Below are 18,598 nucleotides of genomic sequence, written 5' to 3' on the forward strand. Positions count from 1 at the left end.
CTTTGGCGATCATCTTTTTTTACGCGCGTGCAATGTCAGTCAGAGATGAGTAGATTTGTTTATGGCGCGCTCGCACGCGCGTAAAAAATGGCCGCCAAAGAACACAATGCATAATACAACTTTTTATATTTCGATAGCTACTTATGTCTGTAAAATTTTAATGCGATTTTCGTATTCAGCATAGTGGAAAACATTTAACAGTCGTCATTTAAAAGAAAATTGTTGAGGTGGACCTAATCTGAAAATTTACCGAAATTTCGAATTTTGTAAAATGAAAAACGGCAAAAACGCTTTTAAACCACGTCAAAGATACAAGTATTTTTTATCAAAAATTATTAGATATTTTTGGTCTCTACCTTTTTTATCATTAATTTCGGATAGCAAACTGTCTATCGCCAGAGAAAATGTTTTCAGAGAATATTCACCTTTTTATTGTTTTGTGTAATTAGAAATGTTCTTGCCTCGTGTATACAATTTTGGTTTCATATTTATTTTGATTGCAGAAATGTGTTACAAAAACTGGTTCTAATGCACTAATTGATCCGCGCTAGTTTTATAAATAGTATTTTCAAGATTTATTAAAGTTTTATGATATCTGTTTTTATTTAATTGTAAGGTTATCGTACAGACTCTGTATAAAACACCCTTCTCTCACCATGTTAAGAATGGATTTCTAAATAATAACGTTATTTCAGTATGGGTCAATAAGTGCACTAATACCCCAAAATAACTTAATGGTAATGTTTCTTTTAATAAAACAGATTTTTTTCAAACAAAATAGATATTTTTAAAGAAAATATTAACATGCATCATTGCGTGTTAATTCAGAGGAAAACTATTTTTTTCTTTCTAAATTTTAACTTTTGATAAAAAAGTCAAAACTGTTTTTGTAATGAATGAAAGAAAGTTGTCACAATAAAATTTTACGTAATCAACCGTATGAGGTTTTATTTACAGAGAATACTGTTTCGTTATCAGATATAACAATTGTCCTAACCGATTTGCACTTTTCGATTCGGTTTTGGAATTGCATGTTTCTACCTCTTGTGCATTATCTTTATGTCCCAATACCGACGCGCAGGTGTCTACGTTCTGAACCTTGCCAGTAATGTATGTGAGCCATATCATGTTCTTTTACCTGTTTTGTGAGCCTTTTCAAGATATTCGTCGAGTTATAATTAGTCTGTGCAATAATGCAGAATAAATGCTACTGTAGAACGCAACGCAGAATAGCAGGCAACTATCTATAAGTTTATGTGCAATCAGAAATATAAAAGAAACGATATTTTTTTATATACAAATATTCTGTAGCATGAACGAATTCAATCCTCTGGGGTAAGTAATAAAACACTTTCTATTACAACTTGACCGAGTTTTATCTGTTGTGAGTAGGGTGGTGATTTTACTTGTTTAATTTTATTTATTTTTGACGGATCATTTCTACAAAAGCTGTGAAAATGGACCAAAAATAAAGTACAAACGTTAGAAACGTTTTCTCTTCTAGAACGTCAAGTTGTAACGCCCGACCTTTCAAGACATATCAATTGAAAGGCTCCCTGTATTTTGTATGAAACAAAAAACTGACAAGAAACACATGGCGGAAAACGGTTGAAACAATGACTCTCAATTGCCGTTGATTGACAGAGGGCGGACGATCTTTGCGGTACGGGCCCCCTGTTGGGAAGGAGGCGCTCCGTGGATAAGAAGCGATACCAAAGGAAAGTTTTTTTTCTTCTTCTGTGGCCTTCTTCTTGTGGACGGCGAGCGTAAATAAAAGTTGATGGGGGACAAGTGTCACGAAATGGCAAATATAATAAGCTTCTCTTCCAACATTCTGAAAGAATAAAATAATAAAATACAAAGTGAAATCCGGAATTCTAATCCAGTGACCCGAATATAACATATTTTTTCTCTTCCAAATCAAACTCGAAGATTAATGGTCATTCAGAACAGTTAACCATTTCTACTCTTCTTCGGAATTTCTAACATGATAAATTGTCAGATACTTTATTTACGATCTCACTATTGCCCTTATCTTCGGTATAACAGTCATAACTTTTAAAAAATGACCAGGAAGCCACAAATATATGGCGAAGTTTTAAGAACAGAAATGTATAGAAACATTGTGACTGTAATTTACATTGTTTTGAACTATTATCCTCATAAACGCTGGTATGTATACAACGTTATGCCTGATACGCCATCCTAATCAGCCACATCTTACCAAGGCTAAAAGCCACTTAGGGTTAATGGCTAATAAAATTGATAGTTGGCTGATGACCAATATTATGAGAGGATTGAAAATAATAGGTGAAATTATCAGAATTTGATTACCTAAGAGGCCAACGGACAGTTCGACAAGTATTTAACACGGGATTTTAAAACGACCATGTTGTAGTCAACTTACAAGCAGGCCTGCGATATTGTGGTCTATATATAGGAATCTTTTAGGAAGAAATCGTTACTGGAAGTCCCGTTAGGTTTTAGATACGATATTTAATTTTCTCACACTGCAAGAACTCCGACAATAGGTCGGAAAGTGAGATCGAGAAGTTACTGCCCACGAGGAGGGGCACTCTGACTTGAAAAATGTGCATAGGCAGCTCAGTCGGCATTCCCCGATAAAGGCGCTGAAGACGGTTAGCAATAAACAAACCCCTTCTCAAAGAGAGAAGCCTGGGAGGGTGGATCTCCTAGAACTGCACAGAACTAGCGTCACACTGCAATCAACAGGGACCAGATCATTACAGGAATATGGTAATTTCTGTTGATTTGGGGGCCGAAGATAAAAATCCCTAATTGTTTGGTTTAATATGCAAAGAGGGGGAAAAGAATGATCTCTATAATGGTTTTAGCGATGTGTATTTTTGTGCTAGTTTTATAGTTGTGAGATTAGAGATCGAGGGTTAATGGAACATCTACCAGGAAAATAACAATAGAGAAGCGAAAGCAACGGAAGGTTTTCTTTCTGATGTATAGTTTATTTATATACGGTGATCTTTAATTTAAATGTGATGTTTTTCAATGTTTTTTGTATAGCAGTGTCTCATATGCACTTCCATCAGATCATCTGATTAGTTGGACCAGATTTGCATGAATACTATGTATGGAATCTACGTTCTGATTTAGGCACGGATAAAGAGTGGGGAAAATTATTGACAGTGGTTTCAGCTAGTCGGGTGTTTTTCGTGAAAGATTGGCGGGTGGGCAGAGAATGGAGCTCAGACGAGCACTTGCCATGGAAATAACGATAAAACAGACAGGCTCGCAACGTCTCTTCTGTGGGAGAGAGGTTGCAGGGAAGAGAAAAGGTCACTCCCCACCAAGCCACGAAGTCTATTTTGTACTCTGTCAAGGCAGGATAGACTGTTTTCAGCAGCTCCTGCCCAGATGTGGCAGCACTACTCCATCCTTGGAGGTACTTGGCTTTTATACAGATAGAGAATTCCATTACTAGTGAGATATCTTCTGAAGCGGTAGAAGGATCCCACCATTTTCTCAGCGACCTTGGCCACAGACTTGATGTATGTGTTCCATTTCAGATCAGGAGTAAAGGTCAAACCCAGAAACTTATCAAAACATGGGGTCTCCCCTAGACGAGAGCCATTCAACGAATATGTAGGGGAATTGATGTTTTTACTCTGCGCTGTTCAAATAAAATGTGCAGAATGTTCTCATATGGCTCAACACACATCATTCAGTGGAAAAAAAAAAATGTATTTCCGACAGGGTTTTACTAAAAATGTACGACTAAAATTATACTAAATTAATGTACGACTGAATGTTCCTCTCGCTTTTCATGTAGAAACAAGGTGTGAAGTTGCTTAAATCAGGAGCTTATCGGACATTTAGTCGTATATAAGGAGCTTTACTAAAAATGTACGACTAAATAATGTACAATTATTTGCTCCTGCTGCTGATTTGTTATTAAAGCAACTTCGACACGAATGAACTACTGAGTTTGGCAGTGCAAAATAATGTAAAAATCAGTTGTGGTATTATTAAAATAAACAATAAAATAAATTTACTCACAAGTTTCAGTCAAGAGGTTATTTTTTGGCAAATATATTTTTAGATTCATATAAAAAGTATTTACAAAATATAAATTATTTTTTTAAATGTTATCTTTTAAGACAGAAAGTAAATAGATACATAAGTATTTTACGTCTTAAAGACTGAAACAATTTTTTTCCAATTCTCTGTGACACTTTTTAAGGGTTTTTGTTTTTGTTGTTTGTTTATTTTTCGGGAAAAATCTTTGTACGAAAAGTAAAAACAGTTTATTTTTTAGATTAGTCATGCCTTGTTTTTTCTAATTATGCATGGCTAAAAATTAAACACGATCTATGTACGTCTAATTAAATCTTAAAAGACTGAAACAATTATTAGGTACATTGTATTGGAAAAAAATGATTCAGTCGCTTGGGGTTTAATTAGTCAAAGCAACTTCGACAGATTGAAGTTTAATTTAATTAAACAAAACAAAGAAAGAAAGAACAAGCAATAGTCGATGATAATGATAACTTCAAAAACTGTTTAGGAAAATTTTTAAAACTGACTTTTTTGGCTTTTCTTTTTTTTTTTTTAGAATTGTACCAGACTCACGTTATAATAAAACGGAAATTTATACAATATTATCTATAAATATAAAAGCGAAAATATATGTATGTACGTGTGTTCGTTTTTTTCTGTGTGTATACAAAAGGCTTCTTTCAGAGAAGCGGTCGGTCGGTTCACAACTTTTTAAAACTTTTTATATCACATATAAATCGTAATATATCACAGTTAACAACGAAGCTCGTCTGTCTATTTAATTTGGTGGTCGATTTCGGGAAGATAAATATTCAATATTTGTCGCTCGCCGCATGTGGGTTATTCATTTTCCTATAACAAAAAAGAAAAAAAAAAGCGTTCAGCAGTAAAAGAAATCCCGCAGTCAAACTGACCTCATTAACTCATTAAAACGAGCACCTGCTAAATCCAACTAATTAAATAAATGCAAACGTGTTTCCCTAAGCATCTCGCGGTGGGGCAATGGTTAACGTCGCACGTTTTTTTTTTTTTCACAACTTTGCCTCAACGGTTCGGGTTCGATCCTCATACTTACTTTTTTAACCCCCCCCCCCCAAACACCCGGGCAACGCCGGGTACCTTTCGCTAGTTTAAAAAGAAAATAAAAAACAGCAAATGATTTTTATAATAATCATTATTTACTTGCCTCCCCACGAGGACAGTTAGACACAAATCTTGTAACTATGCGGAAAACTAGCTGCACCAACAGAGGCACACGAGATTGGACACATTGCCTCAACTTTTAAGGATTTCTTCTACTTTTTACAAAGATTTTCTAGGATTACATTATTGTGTTACAAAGTTCAAATTTTAAAGAAAAAGAGCAATAATAAAATTTAATTTGCCAAAAAAAAAAAAAAATAACTCTCGGCTGAAATTTGTGACGTTGACTAAATTCACTTTTTTGTTGTTTTTTTTTTTTATTTCAATAATAAAGAAATAAACATGTCTATTTTTTTACAGATTAAAAATTAAAAAAAAATGGCATACTAGGTTGAAAAAAAGGTCTCAGTCTTTAAGGATTTACCAAAAATAATCGCGACTGTTACTAAAGTCCTTTAATGTATATTTTAATATTTTTTGCGCTAACGAACGCGGCAGATCGCCCGTGTAAGAGGTAATCTATGATATAAATCTCACATGGCTGTTTAAATGTATGTATGCATGTTTGTATGTATGTATGTTTCTATGTCTCGCAAAACCTTTCGACAGAGGCGACATATTTTCACGAAATTGGTATCATTTTGATGCTCTAACCTTTGGACGACAAATATCGAAAACTCAGTCAAAAACATTAATTCCGTCACCATCAACTGGGCATTTTTCTACAGGGAAGGGTCGCTTTTTTGCCGATATTTTCGAAAGTCATCCCCTATTTTCGATTGACTAGCCTTAATTTAAACTTACGTCACTTTCAGTTTGGCGATGGACGCAACACCTAACGCGTCACGTTTTTTTTTTTTTCACGTTCTTTTCCTCATTCGCGGTACGGGTTCGAGCCTGCCTGCCTAATACCACTTTTTTTTTATTAATTAATTTTTGCTTAACCAACACCCTTACACACACCTCCATTTTCTTTTCCGCCTTCGCGTCACAGGTTCGAGCCTGCCTGCCTACTACAACTTTTTTTTTTTGCTCAACAGACACGTCCAAACACCCGGATAACGACAGGCACTCAGGCTAGTATGTAATAAAAATCGGAAGTTTTCTTTAGTAAATATCTTTTTAGGTATTATCTTAAAAAACATTAGACAAAAATAACCTCTAAAAACTGAGTAAATTCATTTTATTGTTTATTACAAGATTGTTCCTATTTACTTTGACTCCCCACAGGGCCGGATTAGACACCAGGGTCGTTTTTTAATGTGGAGAAAAGGAACAAAAATTTAAAATCGTCTTAGTTGTGAAATGATAAAAAAATTGAAGTGTAGTATCAGAACAGATACTACACTTTGAAAAAATTGTTTAACGATATTTTACACTGACGGACCTGGTCGATTGCCTGCGTCGGAGTTGATTTAATCAACAGCGGCGATTAGCTGTACGTTGTACGTTAATGTTTAAGCGCACATTTTTAGTAAAAACGTTTCCGACCAATCAAAGCGTCCCCACTAAAATATGAAATTACATTTTCGAGAGACGATTTGAAAATATTCACACTTATAAAAGTTCTAGAATCTAAAAATTAAGCAACTCTGCCGCCCGGCACCTCTGTTCATCCCGTACCCCACGGCTACATGGATGTCGATTTGGAAGGTGATTTCTCAATACGAAGTTCAAAGATTATTGTGAACATTTAAATTTCCAATTGGAAATTATATTTTGGCAAGAATCAAAGGCAGAATTTGATTAATATTAGCTTCGTTCTAAAACTAATGCTTCATATGTTTTTACTTTTAAAAAGAAAAATTGAAGAGCTGCGAAGACGGGAGTGGTATTATTAAAACGAGCCACGTTGTATGCTCCAGAATTTATTTTCCGACATAGTCATCACCATTCTCCATGCACAGCCAGCGATAAACGCTGGCTGTGCATGGGCGTCCGAAGCGCTCATTCTCACTCACATCTCTGTTGCTACTCTGAAATAGACGATCTCCTCTCTTAACTGTGCTGACATCAACTGCATCGGGTTCGTAAACGTTCATCAGGTGTCGATGAATGTTGATTCGTTCACTTTTTCTACATGGAGAAATGTTGCTAGCAATTCAATGACGCATCTCTGCTTTTGATCCACGTCCATGACAGGTATTACTTTCTTAGGCTCACACCGTTAATATCAATAATAGAGAAATTAAACTTTCAGGTCATGAATGCATAAGACCAATCATCATAACAATACAATTTGATATCCCCTCTGATCAATTCAGGCAGAATAAAAAAAAATACAAGGCATTACTTTTGAAACGTCCTTCGAATATTTACACTTATCCTCGAGTGACCTTCAGGTCTTGATAAGTATTTACTGGCTTGTTCATTCGCCATCATCGAATAAACCCCAACTCTTGTAGAAACAAATGTGTGGTAACCGTTTGACAATTAGAACGATAATTGTTTATAATTAAATTTCTGTTTAAGACATACTGAGCAAAAAAAACTGCCCTAAGGGGTAAATAAACAACAGTCTCTCTCTCTCTCTCTCTCTCTCTCTCTCTCTCTCATATCAAAACTGTTCAATTACTATATAGATAATTGACATCTTCAAATAAATAATGAGCTCTTTTTTTTTGTTTTTTCAGGCTGAGTGATTCTGAACATATGTGTAGCATATATTCTTAGTGATAGAAATCCTCAAAGAGAACATTATTAGCCCATCCCAGAATCTAAAAACAATACAGTCTTTTTTCTACTCCCCAGCCCCTACACTCGTGCCGAATAAGAATCATTAGGTTTTTCCTCTTTTTTTTATTCTTTAAATGTGTGTATCATTGTATATGTGCAAACACTAAATAAGCAAGGCGGATGGAAAATTTCAGAAAATGACATTATTATCTTTTCATATTATTACAACTTTGTCTTTTTATTTTATTCCTTCTTTTAGAGACTTTGGTAAAGAAAGCCCTCTTCTCTGACCAGCCTCCACCTCTAAGATAAGAGAGATACTGTTTTGTGGGGGCCCCCAATGTCATATGTTATTTTTGATAGCAATGGACAAAGACCAGGCCATGTGGAGTTGAGTGGGCGGAGGAATATAACACTTGTCCAACGCTTTTATTTTATATAGTTGTTTTGATTTATATATAAGATTTATATTAAAAAAAATCGGATGGAACTTGAACAGTTTACCAGATTTTAAGCCAGATCGTATCCGAACAAAAAAATAAGTGTTTTCTTCTTTTCTGATTGGTAACGGGCAAAAAAATGTAAAATTAACATTTTTTAATGCCGTTCTGAATTTTTTAGATGAGGTATGAATGTTATTATTGTTTTAATTATTCGAACAATTATCTTCACCGTTTGTGTTATTGGAACAACGCTTTGGTCGATTAAACCTCTGACTTTCGTCAGGTGTAAAAACCATCTTTTTTTTTTCAACTAAGAAAAAAACGGTTTAGCTCTGTATTGCAATAAATCGGACCTCGTCTTTCCGAGTGTGTCCGTAAATTACAAAAAAAAGGAGAAGTCAATTTTCATAGGTCACTAGGGTACATTTTAAAACTTTCATATGATTCAATTTTTAACTGGATACTTCTACTAATTGTCATTATAAGCGGGACTTTTTTATGGAAACCGTGTATTTTACGTGTGTTTTCCTTAGTTGAAAAAAAAACATGGAGTTTACTACTGACGAAGTCCAGAGGTTTCATAGACCGAAACGTTGTACCAATAACACCCAACATAAGAATAATTGTCCAAACAATCAATACAATACAAATATAATATTTTTTGTTTCGAAATTATTTATGAAAATTGACAAATTTATATTATTTCTACTATAAGGACAATATATAAATAGATGGTAAAGTTATTGAGACTGTCGAAGTTTCGCTATTTTGGTGATACACAGGGTGACGCTAGTGCTAATGTGATTGCAAGAGTTGGGGTGGATAGAGTCAGTTTTGAGAAGTCCTGCCATTACTAACCAGAAGAGCGTTACCGCTGTCGATTAAGGAAAGAATCTATCAGGCGTGTGTAAACAGCGATAATGTATGGAAGAGCAGTCTGGCCATTTAGGGTTGAGGACAGGCATTGCATGGGGAGAAATTGTATAAGAATGATACGGTAGATGTGCAATGTGAATCTTAAAAAAACAGGCTTAGTTCAGAGAACCTCAGGAAGAATAAATCTGGATAGTATAGAGAATTGTGTTCAGAACTCGAGCCCTCCATGATATGACTACGTTGAAGGAATAATGAAAGTTCCTGGCTTAGCAAATGTAGAACAATTGAGGTAACAAGTTCGATTTACATGGAAAGGCCAAGGAAAACATGGAAGGAAGTAATAAAACTAAGAGGGATAAATAAAGACCTGTAAATCGATTTCTTAAAGCCGTCCAACACTTGCCAGCATATAAAACCGACATTAAAACGAGTAGATGATATTTTCACATAATTTGTACTGAGGTAACTTCTGATTTCTTCAGGTGCGTATCGCCAAACTCTTGAATATTTTTTTACTAGCCTGGGTGCCCGGTGTTGCCCGGGTGTTTGGAGGTGTGTGTTGATCAAAAAAAAAAAAAGAAAAAGAAAGAAAAAGTGGTAGTAGGCAGGCAGGCAGGCTCGTACCTGTACCGTGAAGGAGAAGAATGTGAAAAAAAAACTGATGTCTTTGCTGTTGCGTCCATCGCCAAACCTACCCAGCATTGCTTGGGAATGGTTGCCCCTTTGCCTTTCGCCCTCAATTCCTCTCTCTCTCTCTCTCTCTCTCTCTCCCTCTCTCTCTCTCTCTCTCTCCCTCTCTCTCTCTCTCTCTCTCTCTCTCTCTCTCCCTTTCTCTCTCTCTCCCTCTTTCAATTTACCCCTTTATCTCGCTATCTCTCTTGTTTACGCTATTTATGATTAATCAATATAAATAAAACAAATGTGATTATGCTGTATGTGTGAAAACATTTAACCTATAAGCTCACATAACCTCACATAACACTGAAATTAACAGGAAATAGTAATCATAGACCAAGGACTTTTTATAACGAGTAAAATCTTTGTTTGGATGGATGAATAACGCTTGTAGATATACATAGACAAGTTGAAATTCAAAATATTCATTTCAACTTGCCGACATATTTTTATTTCTTTTGCGCATGCCCAAATTGCATTCATTTCTTCAAGTCGTTTAATATTAAATCTTTCTTATCTATCTCTCGATAGCTACATCGCTAGGAAATGTGGTTGGAGCGTTCAATGTTTTGGTTTCGATTCACGTCGTTTCTTTTAAACTTTTGAAATCACTACTATATATAAGGTACAATATAATATTTAATAGATAGTTGGCTCTGTAGTAATAAATACGAAATATACATGAATTAAAATATATTAAAGCATAGCTTACCACCCGGCGAGGGAGGGTACCCTCTTGCAAGAATATAGAAATATATATCCTAAAATTATGAAAATTTGAGAAATGCAGAATCAGTTTTTTATGAAGAATGTAAAACGCGGATTATGTGAACGTGATTAACGAAAATTTTCTGTTAAAAATTCTGAACCCGTGAATCTTGCCCAAAGAGAATATAAGGTTCCTTTTAAATAAGTTTCCAGAGTTTTTTTTCAGGCATTTATAATTATCGAAGACTCTTGAAAATCTAATATATAAAAGGGTATATATATATCTGTCTGTGTGTCTGACTGTCTCCAGATTTTCAGACTCTATCGCTTCCAAAACTAAACGTTAAAGAGCGGCGCTAGGGGCCTCAAATGATTAGATGTTTTATGGACCTTTCTTTCATTGTTTTTTAGTTGTTATAATTGTTTTTAAGGTGTTAAATTTTTTTTTTTAAGTGTTAAAATTGTTTTTAAGGTGTTAAAATTGTTTTTAAAGTGTTAAAATTGTTTTAAGGGGTCAAAAGGGGTCAGAAGGGGTCAAAATTGCAAAAATCGCTGTACATTTTGTACAATCATCTCGGTTTGTTTTCAATTTTTAATCAGTTCATATGCGTATCACGTTCGTATAGTGGTAACGTTACCAGCTTGCATGCTAGTTTTACTTTCGGTTTCGATTCTCGCTGATGACACTAAAATATTTTTTTTTTTAAATTTTGAAATTCCGACTCTATAATACGAAATCTGGACAAATTAAAATATCATATTTAAGTGTATTTTACGATCGGGCAAAACCGCGCGCTCCCCACCCGCTAATTCATCATAACATTATTGAAATGCATTTTATGAGATGGCTGACTAATTTTTATGATTTAATGTTCAACTAAACAGCTGCAGAAATTGGAATACACCCTAGTAAAGCCTGATTCTCACAGCTGGTGAATTTACAAAATGCAATCTTGACGTGAGAACACTTTGGAAGCACCATATACGATAAAATTCTATTTTAACATTGGAAAACATTCCACAGAACTATGGAATGCTTCAAATTGCTTTTTAAAGACTAGCTGAAAACACTATCAATAATTCCCTCCACTCTTTATCTGTGCCTAAACCTAAAGGTAGATTCCATGAACAAAGCTTCTTTCTTAGAACTGCACACCTGTGGAATTGTCTTCCATTTTCCTGCTTTCTGGTTGTATTCAAGTCTAACGTAAATAGGTTCTTGAGCCGTTCCATATAAGTTATCAAATTTACCGAATTTTCATTACTAATGATTACTATATTGTCCAATTTTTACTGTACACTCTTTAACCCTTATCCTTGAGTGGGATGAGTAAAGAAGTAAGAACACCAGAGTTGATTGGCCAAATAAAGAATTTCATGAACAAGGACCGTCATGTGTCTATAGAGACAATAAGTGCACAGTTTGATGTCAGTGTGGGAACTGTTAATACAATCATTCTTGAGGAAATGGAGATACAAAAGATTTGCGCAAATGCACCAGTCCTTAACTCTATCATTGTCACTGACTATTTAAACAAGATGGGCATCAAGACAATTCCTCACCCTCCCTATTATCCACACCTTGCTCCTTATGACTTTTGGTTATTCTCTAAGCTCAAAGGCTGTCGTTAGGAGACAATTGAGGAGATGAAAAAGACTGTGACGAGGATCATTGACATGCTCACACAAGATGACTTCTATCGAGCCTTCAAGTAGTTGTTAGAACGGTACAACACGTGCATTGCAGTCGGAGGAGATTACTTAGAAGGGAACTTGAGTACCATGTGTGTACTATCAATAAAAGTGTTCATACGAAAAAGTCCGGAAATTTATTGAAGGCACGTCGTACTTTTTTTTTTGAAGTACAAAAAAAAAACATGGCTCAAGAGAATAAAAGATATGGCTAGTTAGAATGTAATAGTGTCTCATCAGATTAATTGTCATTGATGACAAATTCTGAAAATATAAACAGATAAATTCATATATTAAATTTTTCGGATATTAATTGAAATAAAACGAGGAAGCTAAGACACTTTAGATTATGCAACCTACCGTTGTACAATAGAACATACAATCCTCGGCCAATACACACGCATTGACATTGAGTTTTATATAGAGATGATATCAGCAGTTGGTTTTATCTGAAGAACCTTGCATTATCCCTAAGGAAAGCTGTGAATTTCCCTTATCAGAATGCTCAACACAAGAAGAATCAGGGAGATAACATGAAATGGGCCCGACCATAAAATTTTGGTGTCATTAAAAATAATACTTATATTAAAACAACTATTTCATATAGAAACCAATCTTTGACAGTGTTGTTTTCTTTTGTTTAGGTTATTTATTTATTGTCAGATAAGAAAGGCGCTGGTTCTTGTTGGTGGTTAATTAATACAACTTGTATTGTGAACACGTCTGTGTAGATGACAATTCAGCTACTAATACCATATCTTTTGGAAATCAAGCTTCTAAAAACACATGTATGTTTTGAGATGGGTTCAATTAAATCGAACAAAAGACACACGTGCGCGTACCATATATCTTTTTATACTGTTTTTTTTATTGAAAGCGTTTTTTTTTTGTTTTTTTTCATAATTTTGTTTTTTTTCCTTTGAAGAAATGTTCTGTTTTTCATCCTGTTCTTTTACAGTGGCTGGAAATCTGTCTTTCTTCATCAGGCAATCTGGCATGTCTGTTGGATGATGGATGTCTGTGACAGAAGCTTCTGTCAGGTGACTGTATATTCCGACAGCATCGTCTTCATCTCTATCCCCCACTCGTACACATCCCTGCTCCTCTAAATATACACTAGTTGAAGTAATCCTTGGGTTTCACAAATGTTTTTTTTTTGTCCTTTTCTTTACATCAACACCAACGGGGAAGATATTTTATTTAAAATAATAAAACATAAAAACAATTAACGAACAACCTTTTAAATCGGTAAATATTTTTCCCCATTACCTTGTTCTAGCTGGAGGGAATCATCCTACCGCATACCAGATATTCATGCATTGTCACATACATTCCAACCGAGAGACCTTTTTAAAATTCTAACAATCCATTGTTTAATACATAGGATGCATACATTTTTTAATACATAGGATACCAAATATTCACGCATTTTACATAAATTCCAACCGAGAGACCTTTTTAACATTCTAGCAGTCCATTTAAGCGCAATTGGTTAAGAGTTTCATCTTAGCATGGACTGTTGGTAACTGTATGGCATAAATGGACAAAGTTATTTATTTGTTTGTTCTCGACACGTAAGCACGTGTTTCTATCCATATGCCTTTGTTTTATGCTTGCGTGTGTACCTGTACTTGTGATGTATCTTTTATTTTTTTTAATTTTCTTCTATTTTTTTTTTGCTGAGGATGGAGCATCCTACCTCATGCCAGATATTCATCCGCTAGTTTAGACACCCCAATCGAAATAGCGTTTTAAGATTCTCTCTCCAAAAGTAAAATTCTTGGCATGTCTTGCACTTGGTTCACCGGGTATATTCGCCAGGTAGTTTTTGAAATTCTTTGTCATGAGTCCGGTTGCTCCTATAATTACTAACATTATAGAGATATTCCTAAGATTCCAGTTTCTTTTCATATCGTACATAATATCTTGGTAGTCTGTTGTCTTTTCCTTCTCAGCTCTGTTCGACCCATCGTTATTGAGGGCATTAATTTCTAGGGTTGCTTCTTTCTCGTTTTTCCCATATCACTCTGTCAGGTTTAATAGCGCAGTTATCTTGGTATTTAGCTGCAGGCATCGTATATAGTGGATGGTGCAATACTTATTTCCAACTGTTCTTTCTGATATATGTTCCCAATGCATTCTCTTACAACGATCGTTCCAAAAGTACAGCCTCTTATATTTTTTAACTGAAAAAAAAACTTGAAAAGCTGCAAAGACGGGAATGGTACAATTAAAATGAGCCACCTTTTGTGCTCCAGAATATATTTTTCTACATTCTCAATCCACTTTTGACAGGAATTTAATGATGTATTTCTGCATCTAACGCATGTCTATGACGGGTGGTTTTATTAATAACGACATCTGTGTTCAAATCCCCAACAAATAATCAATATATTAATACCGTGGTACCTTAAACGTACATATTATATGCGTACGTGCCTCGCAGTTTTCTAGATCATAAATTATTCGATCGGGAGATCCTATGTATTAAAAAAGAGGACAGAAGGTGATAATGTATTATCAAAATTAAATGAATATATAAAGACGCTAATTTAATGTCTGTTATCACCTTCTATCCCTCCTTTAATAAATAGGTAGTCGAGATGAATAGAACACAGTAATGTGGAATTTTGTAGAGAAGCAAGGGTTGTCTAATCACTAAACTTAACTTGTGTATTTGTTTGTAAAACATACTGAGTAATCTTCAGAAAATTAAGTATTTTTCAAAATAAATTTGGGTCGGTAGTGGGGAATTAAAATGAAACACAGTAATGTGGAATTTGATAATGAAGCAAATGTTGTCTAATCACTAACTGTGTAAATGTATTTATGCATTAATTTGAAAATCCTACTGAGACATTGTTAAAAAAATGTCATAAATGTTCTTACAATCTTAGTGCCGATAATGACAAAGGAAAAAACTCAGTAATATTGAAATTTATGATGAAACAATGACTGCCTAATCCTTAACCAAGATGATGTATTTATGTACTAATTTGGAAAGTCTAATGATCTACTTTCTTAAAATTGTTTCAGTTTTCTTAAAATTATGGTAGCCTTGGTGGTAAGAGAAATCATTTAACATGTTGTACAATACCTGTCGATAGTATGTGAAATTGCTCCATGTATGTTTTTTAATTACCCGTCCGAGGATAGGTAAAATTATTTTAAATATGTGTTGTATATTACCCATCCCCGCAAAGGAAACGGTATTTCATATATATGGTATAAATTACTTATCCTAGATAAGGTACAATTATTTGATACGTGTAATACCCGTCCTAGGGTAGGTAAAATATTATTTTGCTCGAAAAAGCTAATGATAAATAGACATTAAAAATTCCTCTATCCGAAGAATAACAAATATGTTCAAAATCAGCTTCAATTTTCTCATTGTTTATACGGTCCCGAGCAACGCCAGGTAGCCCCGCTAGTGTAAAAATAAAATAAAAAAATAATCTAAAATTGTGATGTCGCTTTTGGGCCGTTCGTGAAAATAAAATCTACCTTCTTGGTCGTCTGGCTAGGATGCAAGGGTAGTATCTGTTCTGTTTAAAGATGGTATAATGATACCGTAAAGTTTTCGTTCGCGCCGGGGGTTCATACTATGGAAATATGTCACATACTCTAACATAAGGATATTAGAGATAAAACTTAATAATCCGATATATTCTGACACTACATTAACCAGATTACTTATATAAATACTTTTACAGTTTTAACAAATGGGCTGCAATATTACCGTGGGATCTCTATTCACGCTGAACGTTTACAGAATACCTAGCAGCAATATATTATATATGAAAGATGCCGCTATGGAATTTCATTAGGTCTCGCTAGTCATGTATTAATATTATTTGGAAAGAGATTATCCCCTTTTTTCCATCAATTTTGGGCAAAAGAATTGTCGATGAATTGTTTGGAATACCAAATAACATTAAAATAGGTTGACATGTCGTATAGTAGATGATGTGTCTCTGCTTCATTCCTTTTTTGTCTCTTATCCTCTTTTTTTTTTCAACAAATGAGATTTCTTTTGTTCCTTTGAACTGTCTTCGATGGTTCCTTTTTTCATTGTACTTATTTTATATCTCTTCTTCCTCTTCTAACGTTCGCTTTTTCGCCAGCCCCGTTAATTTTGATCCCTTTTTCCTCGTCTAATCTCCCTATTTAATTAATCAACTGAGCAAGGCTCATCTGATGTTTCTCAATTATCTTCTTATTTATGAGTATGGTTGCTTTTACGTGTCTCTGCGTAGATTTATACATTATTTCTAAAATTATATATATTGTTTGTGTGTGGGGGGTGAGTTCTTTCCTTATAGACTCCGAAACGGCTGAACAGTTATTTTTTAAAATTTACAGAACTTTAGTGTATAAGTCTGAAAGTGATCTTAGTGCAGTTTTGTCTCAGAATACCTCCGATAATTATCGATAATCGAAACCGTTATTTTAATTTATCTGTCATCAGTAAATCTATTTTCCATGTCGTCGCTTAGCAATAATGATAGAACAACGGACTGCGAAAATTCTACTGTGGGTAAGCGAATAGCATGTTTTGTGTGTGTGTGATTTTTTTTGTTGCTGTGGTTGCCTGCAAAGAATTTTATAAGACTTGAAAATTTACGTTTTTTTTTTTTAGTATGACGTGGTCTATAGGTTCAAACCCCGCACGTAAATTTCTTTATGTTTTTTTTTTCGTTAACTTGACAGAAGTATATATAACATAATTTTATAAAAGAAACAGTAGATTCTCTGGAGTGCAATGTAGAATAACATATATTTTGAACCAAGATGCAGCATGAAGCTTCTTCCCGGGCGATTTCACTGATTTCGATAACAATAAAAATATAAGAGTGTCAAATATTCGTTGATCATCATTCAATCCCGGGAAACATCCAGTCTCCCTGGTAGTGCAAGTATAAATGTGTATTGATATATGTGTATATAAACGTTAATATGTAGATGAGTGTATATAGATATATGTATTGATGCGTGTATAGATGTAGATATCTTTGCAGAGAATGTGCGCGTGTGTGTAGATTTGGTAAATGTGGGTATGGATATATGTAAATGTGTGTATTTATAAATATATGGAGGTGTTATATATATGTGTGTGTGTGTGTGTGTGTGTGTGTGTGTGTGTGTGTGTGTGTGTGTGTGTGTGTGTGTAGATGTGTGCTTAAACATGTATGGATATGCATACATGGATGGGGATGGTGTGTATAAATGTGTATGAGAACATTTATATACGTGAGTGTATACTCTTTCATACATTCGGTTTCCTCTGATGAAAGGTAGTCTTTGTAATTTGGCACTTTAAGTCAGTCAACGATAATCCTTATGTTTTATTTTAAATGGAAAAATAAAAAAGGGGTTAAGATTCATGGACATAAAAAATGATTCTGCCTGTAAAAAGACAAAATGTTAAGACTGGTGAGAGAGAGGGGCTACAAAAGAAGTCGATGGCAGTTGGGGTGGGGGCCACATTCTTTAGTCTTACTGAATGGAACTAAGTGTGATAAGCAGTTCCTGCCTATCTTTGAAACATTGGTTCAGACATGAATTTTCTTGTTCTTTTTATCTTTCTGACCGTTTTCATTACTCTATTTTCTCCTCTCCATATTTTATACTATATATATATATATATATATATATATATATATATATATATATATATATTAATGATGAATTGTATCCTGCAAGACAGTTCGGTTATCTTAACCGATTTCTTAGCTCAATAGTATTGCAAAGGACACTGGTATTCAGTGTGTGGGACAGTAATGTGAGGAAACGCAAACTCTTATCTGAAAGACTATATTAAATCATCAAAAACAATATGATAACCTTTTTTTGTAACTTTTTGGAAAAGCACGTGAACGACAAAACCCGAATCTATGGCAGTCAGATTTGAAATATTGTACAGGGTAGGGGGTTAAAATGGATAAACTTCTAATGGAAGGGGGGCGTCCGAGTAAGCAATTGATGCCTTGGCAGGAATATTTTTTCGAAATATTTTTTTATTCTTTTTCTTATTGCTAATACACGCTTATCTAGTTTACCTGATTTTTATGCTTTGAATGTGATGAGGTTTTCGCATCTTTATACATCTCTATACTTCTGTCCCAGAAAGAAAACTTTGAATAGATTTTTGCTTTTATTAGTCCCCCGACAAAGGGAGGGTGGACCAGTAAATTCACTCTTAGCCTTTCGACCGTTCGTCTGGCCGCGCTTTTCTCAATAACTACGTCTTGGATATTTTTGAAATTTTGCACAAACATTAAACATGAGGATGAACAGATATGAGTAAAAAAAAAAAAGTATCGGAACGGATTTTCCGGGAAAACTCCGGT

The sequence above is a fragment of the Euprymna scolopes genome, chromosome 3, assembly GCF_053919585.1.
Source record: "Euprymna scolopes isolate OS-2025 chromosome 3, ASM5391958v1, whole genome shotgun sequence".
NCBI lineage: Eukaryota > Metazoa > Mollusca > Cephalopoda > Sepiida > Sepiolidae > Euprymna > Euprymna scolopes.